This window comes from Epinephelus lanceolatus, chromosome 20, assembly GCF_041903045.1.
Source record: "Epinephelus lanceolatus isolate andai-2023 chromosome 20, ASM4190304v1, whole genome shotgun sequence".
Taxonomy (NCBI): Eukaryota; Metazoa; Chordata; class Actinopteri; order Perciformes; family Serranidae; genus Epinephelus; species Epinephelus lanceolatus.
The window spans coordinates 28730481-28737622 of NC_135753.1; positions in this window are offsets into that span (position 1 = coordinate 28730481).

The window sequence follows — 7142 nt, forward strand, 5'->3', positions numbered from 1 at the left end:
ATCTTCTCACCTACAACTGAAAAATTAACAGCAAAAAATGAATTTTCCACATTCTATGCTTTGCCTGTTGGGTCTTTGAAACAACATTTGTGAAAATCAGACAGATAAACTTTACATTTGGTGGAAACAAAGGACGGAATAACATGTGGCAAGTCTTTACGCTGAATGTTAAACGCCGGCAAACCCCCCACCTCCTAAATGATGTTTAACAAGATGATTTTTTGGGTCAGTGTGAAACTATTACATGTAATGTAGGTCAGAAATCTCACAGGTTAGATGGAGCATTAATCTGCAACTCAGCACACACACACTAGACCCTACATTCCCCATAATGCAACCCATTTGTGTCTTTCCTCAGACCTGCCCTGCTAAATGCCCACGTCTTTCAAAAACTATGCCCCAGTTTGTAACACTGGCTTCCCGTTATAAATTTCAATGCTTGAGCCCAAGCTGAGATGTGACTTTGCAAAGCTCCCTCCAGAGCCACAGACGACATCACACAACTGCTTTCACTAATTAGCCCGTGTCGTAATGAGTAAACTGAACGAGGCGGAGTCCCCCTTTAAAAGCTGCACTCAGAGTCAGCATTCTGACCTTTACAGAAGTACGTACACAAGCGTGAGAACATCAGAAGAGCAAAAATATCACTTTATTTTTTCCTGCGCTGATTTCACAGCTTCCTGTGACAGTGATAACATTTTATCAGCAGGAGACATGGGATACAATCTCTTCATGTTGAGCACTACCATTTCTGAGGACCTCAGCAACAAATCTGCTAAATCAACACACCCCAGACATTTTTCCTTTTTTTTTTGCTCTTTGGTGATTATTTTCAGCGAGTGGAAACTCAGGCTCAGGAAGTGTTACGCATTTCAAACAGTCCGGAGAGGCCGACTGCGTGGCTACCCGCTGGCACTCCATATATTTGCTTTCCCTTTGCTTTGTCTCAAGCCTCGATTTGAAGATAAAACGAAGGGCCTGCTCTGGATTTATTCTGGTGCTACAGCCGTGATGGACCCTCGTTGGTTTCCAGAGACGATTTTCTTTTCTTTGCTCAGCAGAATTTCACTCAAATCTCAGGCAATTAAGATAAAATCTGTGGGACTTTATTAGCCTCAGTCAAACACATCCACGTCTCTAATATTAAACATAACCTCTCATGAGTCGACTCTAACATGGACGAGGTCTCTAAGGAACATGTGAAGGCAGGGGAGCGGGGGTTAAAGTGCGATGACAGCAGGCTGTGTGAGACAAATGACTGTGGGAAAACAGGGAACTCCATGAGGCAGTCAACTTGATGTAAATGGCTGTGTGCAGAGGAAATGTGGGCTGTGGCCTTGTAACGCAAAGTGCATATTATGTACGCTGCTCTGTCTGATCACAAAGGAAGTGACTCAGGGCGATGAGGGGTATAGCTGCATGCTGTCCTACTTACAGGATGTATGGTCAGTGGCCTGAACAGCCTGAAATATGTTTCTGTGTGTGTGGGACATGTGTGTAAGTGTTTCTGTGTTGCGTCTGTGCTTCAGTATGACTCATGGGTGTCCTGGTGTGGTTGTGTGTGTGTGAGTTTGTGTGTGTGTCTTCAGTCGCTGGGTCACCCACACAGATTACTAATGGCCTGTAGGCTGTATCTGTGAGCTATATGGTCCATAGAGTCTCCATCAGGTCAGTTTACACACAGCAGGTCGTATGGACCAACAGACACATGGTTACACCCAGCATGGGACTGGGAAAACAAGATGTGTGACAGATTTTTGTTACTGGACGCCATTTTCAGTATTCATAGCAGACAAAGAAGGTTTAACAGGCACGGTTAGAGTTCGCATGTTCTCCCTGTGTCAGTGTGGGTTTCCTCCAGGTACTCCAGCTTCCTCCCACAGTCCAAAGACATGCAGGTTAATTGGTGACTCTAAATTGTCCGCAGGTGTGAATGTGAGTGTTAATGGTTGTCTGTCTCTATGTGTCAGCCCTGTGATAGTCTGGTGACCTGTCCAGGGTGAACCCCGTCTCTCGCCCAGTGTCAGCTGGGATAGGCTCCAGCTCCCACATGACCCCCAACAGGAAATGAATGAATGAAGCTTGGCATAAGTTCTATCAAAAAGACTTTCTTTGTGTTCATCCATTCACAGTTCTCTCTCCTTCCCACTCCCACTGCTTCCTCTAATCAGCTGTCATTTTAGGCAGAATCGTCGCGCCCTCCTCCACCCTGGTCACCTCCAGCCGTCGTATCCAGAGTCCAGGACGAGCTCAACAAAGGCTCATTCCTCTACTCATCCAGATCATCAGCACTTCTCCATCTTCCTCTCATCTCTTCTTCACCATCTCTACCACCACCAGCGTTCTTTTTACTATAAATCGAGTCCCTCCTGATTGAAATGCTCAGTGCACCATTTAACAACTCAGCCATGAAAATCTTCGCAGGTAGAAAAACAAAAACACGTCCCAGGAATTCAATATTACTAGTAAAATCAAATACACATACACAGTGATGGAGGGTCGACTGCTACTCAGTCAGACCATTACAATCCACTACCCCTGACATACTCCAGTACAGGGCTCCAGATTCTGACTAATATTTGGATCTTATTCTTAGCCATTGTTTAATGTCAGCATGATACGTGGTGAATGGGTTCAACAAACACTGACTTTCACCCAGGAGAGTGGTGTTCATTTCCTATAGGATTATAAATTAAGGATTTTAAATTTTCTGTAAATATCTTTAATTGTTTTTTTTTTAATCTCTTTTATTGATAAGTAGTCTTAACTTTTTAAAAAAAATATTTGTAGATTAATTTATTCCACTGAACTCTTTGGCATATTTTTTATTATTTATTTTCTATATTACTCATCTATTTATGTGTCTACATGTTACTGTATGTTATAGTATGTGTGCAAGGCAAGCTGTTCCAACACATTACCTCTGGTGAGGCTGTCAGAATCTGAATCTGAAAGTTGGGGCGATTTTTATTAAATTAATAAATTAATTTTAATTATTTAGTCTACTTTATACCCATGGATAGCTCGTGAATCCCCCTGTGGATTAGGTCAAATCTTATTTAGACCTATAATAATACATGTTTTGTATGAGTAACTGGTGTCTGTAGAGTAACTTATGTTATCAAATAAAAGTAGTGCAGTAAAACATACTTTTAATCACTGATAAGCCTGTACACTGGCACATTTAACAGCTGAAATGCATAAATAAAATAATTAATTAATTAATACACAAATAAAAATATCACTGCAGTAATTTAAAACAGGCTCCAGATAAAACAAGCCTGAGCTCCCCTCACACATGACATCCTGGCTCTGTGGAGACATAAATCAAACGCACCCTCTGCTGCAGCGCGGTGCGTTTGAACATGTTCGTAGCTGCTGCACCGCCCACCTGCAAACTGCTGTCACTGTCTGTGGCTCGTGTGAGACAAGACATCATACAGCAGGTTATATCAGTGTTAAACTGCATGTTAACACTGATACTGTGTCTTGAGGAGGGTTATGAGGACAGTCCTGCTGCTGCTGCTGTCCTCCATTTTATTCATTAAGCTGCTTACCTCATGGTGCACACCTGAGGAGTTACCTGTGCTGCACCTCAGCAAGGTAAGGACATGCTGCTTGTGCAGACTTATTATTTTAAAGCTGCTTGTGTGTTCAATGAGGCTGTTGATGAGCTGTGTGTTGTGACGTGGCTGCAGCTCGCTGCTAGCTCCTGCGTGTTATGCTCTCATGTTACCTGCTTCCAGCCTGGCTGTGTGCAGTTTGCATTGATATTAGCATGATACTGAAACAGTCTTGCTGAGGCTTTTAGTTGACATGTCCATTTCAATATGATGCTTTCATGTTTGATTAGTACACTGTTGTTGTGTTGTTTTGTGGGGCTTCTTGTTGTTCAGTGGAAACTAAACTAAACTAACTAAACTACAGAGGAAATGAAAGACAGTGTAAATGAACTTAAAGCTCAAGTAAAATCAGGAAGGGCTCTCTGATAAAAGTGTTTTAAGAAGGGACTTAAAAGAGATCACTGACTTGGCCGACCTGACTTCCTCGGGCAGATTGTTCCAGAGACTCGGGGCCCTGACGGCAAACGCTCTGGCCCCTTCAGTTTTCAGCCAGACCTCTGGAACATGTCTCAGTGTCTTTAGAAGTTAAAATGGATTGTATTTTTGAAATATTTCTATAACATGATTGCACGAGCTTTGTGCTCAAAACTTAAATTGCTGTCAAACCAGACTTTAAGATTTCTTGCGACAGGTTTGATGTTATCCACTTAGGGACCAGACAAAGGCAGAAAATGTTGAGTAACGTGACTCAATCTCTGTCTTGTCAGCTGAAAAAAAATAAAATAAAATAAAATAAAATAGCTACAGGAATATAATCATGTTGTCTTGCATATATTGTCTCCCTGCAATATTGGCTTAATTGGTAAGTCAACAGACGTTGGCTTTTGTCCCATTTAAGATGAACGTATTTGTCACAGTGACATTTTCTCAGGGGTCATCACCATGTTCCCTTGATGTAACACATAAGACAGACTTAAATATATATATTTGAAATTGTCTCTTGATATAATCTGGTATTTTAAGAGGTTGGTGAGGGCTATATTTATGGTTCAAACTACAAAAGCACGAAGGAAGATGGATGTTTCGAGTAGGCTACTATTTGGAATGTTAAAAATCTGTTCAGCTGTGGACAAATCTGTGACTGAAGTAAAGAGAGCTGTCTTGACTGCAGATTTGAGGGCATATCTTAAAGGAGAGTAACATCAGTAGGCTAAAAACTGTAGACGAGATGGGCGATGTTGTGATTTCAACAGTGCTTAGAACAAAAACACCCTTTGAAGGTCTTACTGTGTCATGTCAGAGGACATTGAGCTATAAACATAATGTTGATACACTTCCTTTCACCTCATTCATCTATCTTGATTCCCTCATGTCATGTTCTAAGATGACCAGCTAGTGAGGATGCTGTTTTTTGTTTTTTTTTAAGGAAATTATTGGTAGTTCTATTAACTATATCACTATTTGTCATTCCACTTTTGGATACCTTGCTTCATAATTCTTTTGAAATCTAAAGAAAGACATGTGAAACCAGTAGTTGAACAGTAAAATTAAATGTCTGGTTTTGCTGAGTTTGCATTGCAGAGTTAATTGTGACAGCTATTTTAGTTTTAGTCTTAGTCTTGAGATGGAATGGCTGATTAATTTTAGTCTCATTTTAGTCATTTTTATCCTTCATAGTTTCAGTCTAGAATTGATGAAAATTCATGACATTTTGGTCAATTTTTAATCATTATCTTTTCTGTATATTTTTTTAATCTTTAAACTAATCCAGTCAGGCTAATTCAGGTGTCAAGAATTAGAACTAAGGTGACAGGGTGTATAGAAAGTTCATTTAGACAATTTTTATTCTACAACTACAAATAATTTCTGCACACCTACAAACCTGCATTTCTCCAGCTCATTGGCTGATGCTGAGTGGTTTTGCTGGCTAGTGAAACATCCTGGTGCAGACTATTTACTGGAGTTTACCAGCCTGTTGCTCATGCGGCATTTGGAGATAATTGCAAGCGCGACTGTTCTCGGCTTTCAGTGTCTGATAATCCACCAATAACGTTTTCGTCACGTCTCGTCTACGAAAATAAACATAGATTTCGTCTTAGTTTTTACTATAAAGATCGATTTTTAGCTCATCATTGTCTCGCCTTCGTCAGGGGAAAAAAAGGTTGTTGACGAAAAAATTCTTGTCGTAGTTTGAAATTAACACTGCAAAAACAGGCAGAGTTGAGTTGAGACAGCAAGTCTGACATTTAGGTACAGGAACAGCAGTCGTTGGCAATACTGTTTTTACATTGTGAATAGTTGAACATATTTCGAAGTCCTTGACCCTCCTCTTCCTCACCCTGGACTTGTTCTGTCACCTCGTCATCATCCATCCCTGACAGCTGATGGAGGACGTCTTAATATCAATATCTATGCCATCTTGTAAATCATTATATTTTGCCACCCTCATGTATAGTGAGGGCTGGAAATTGATTGTGTATATCGGTGACCCCAAACATGGATCCTGGAGTAGTATCCTACAGGAAGCGTCCCGTCACAGTGCAGTGTGTATGTTGCTCTGTGTACCTGATCCGATGTGCAGGCATTCTGTGTATGACAAACCACCTGATGAAATTTTGATGTGGATGGAATATGTGTGGAACATGAGTGGAATAACTGAGGATCTCCGCTCTGATGTCTCTCGTTAACTCCACTTGTTAAGGCTCATTAGGACGGACTCAGCGTGACGTTATCAGCCGTATAATACTGGCTTAAAAAATGAACCCCTCTGCACTATCAAACTCTCAACTTGTGCTCCACTTGGCACGACTTTATGAATCGATTTAGGACTTCATAATGGAATTTTCATTATTAATGATTCAGCGGCAGGCATGATAAAACTGTGGCAGCGCGCCACAGACGGCCCTTTGTGTGGGGAAACCTTAAAGTAGCACAAAGCAGTGGCTTCACTGTAAGCTGGCAGCGACTCAGTGCTGTCACCTGTACAGTGAGGACACACAGAGAGATGTCTATTTACAGTAGGAAGCAGGGCTGTGGAAATGTGCTGCTCAGCAGACGCTGTGTATTTATAGTAAGCGCCTGTGTTCGCGGTGAGTAGCCGTCGCTCTCTGACAGAGTTACTTAGCAAACCCCTGTGGGCTCAGACTATCTATCCCTTTTACAGGGAAGTCATTATAGAAGTGGATTATACACGACAGCAGAATCTCATTTCCAAACCTCTCAGGAACGCACGCTGAAACGTTTGGATTAAAATTCTCAGGCAAAGCTTTTTCCAAATATGAAACATAAATTTGCACTCAATCTGAAATGCTCCGCACGGTTACATTTTTAACTCCGAGACGTGTATTTATCAATAAGTAAGATGTATTTCTCAGTGGACACACTCAGCTATATTAATTCACCTCGGACTGTAAACTAAAGCCGCAGCAGACCTCACTCCTTGTCTGATAACTGAAGGCATCTCAGATTCGGATCTGTTTTAATCTCTCCTCTAATCCCACCGCACACTGACACTTTGACCTCCCAAATTTATGAGATGATTATCCAACCGTCTCATTTCCTCATTTCTCGTCTGTGCAG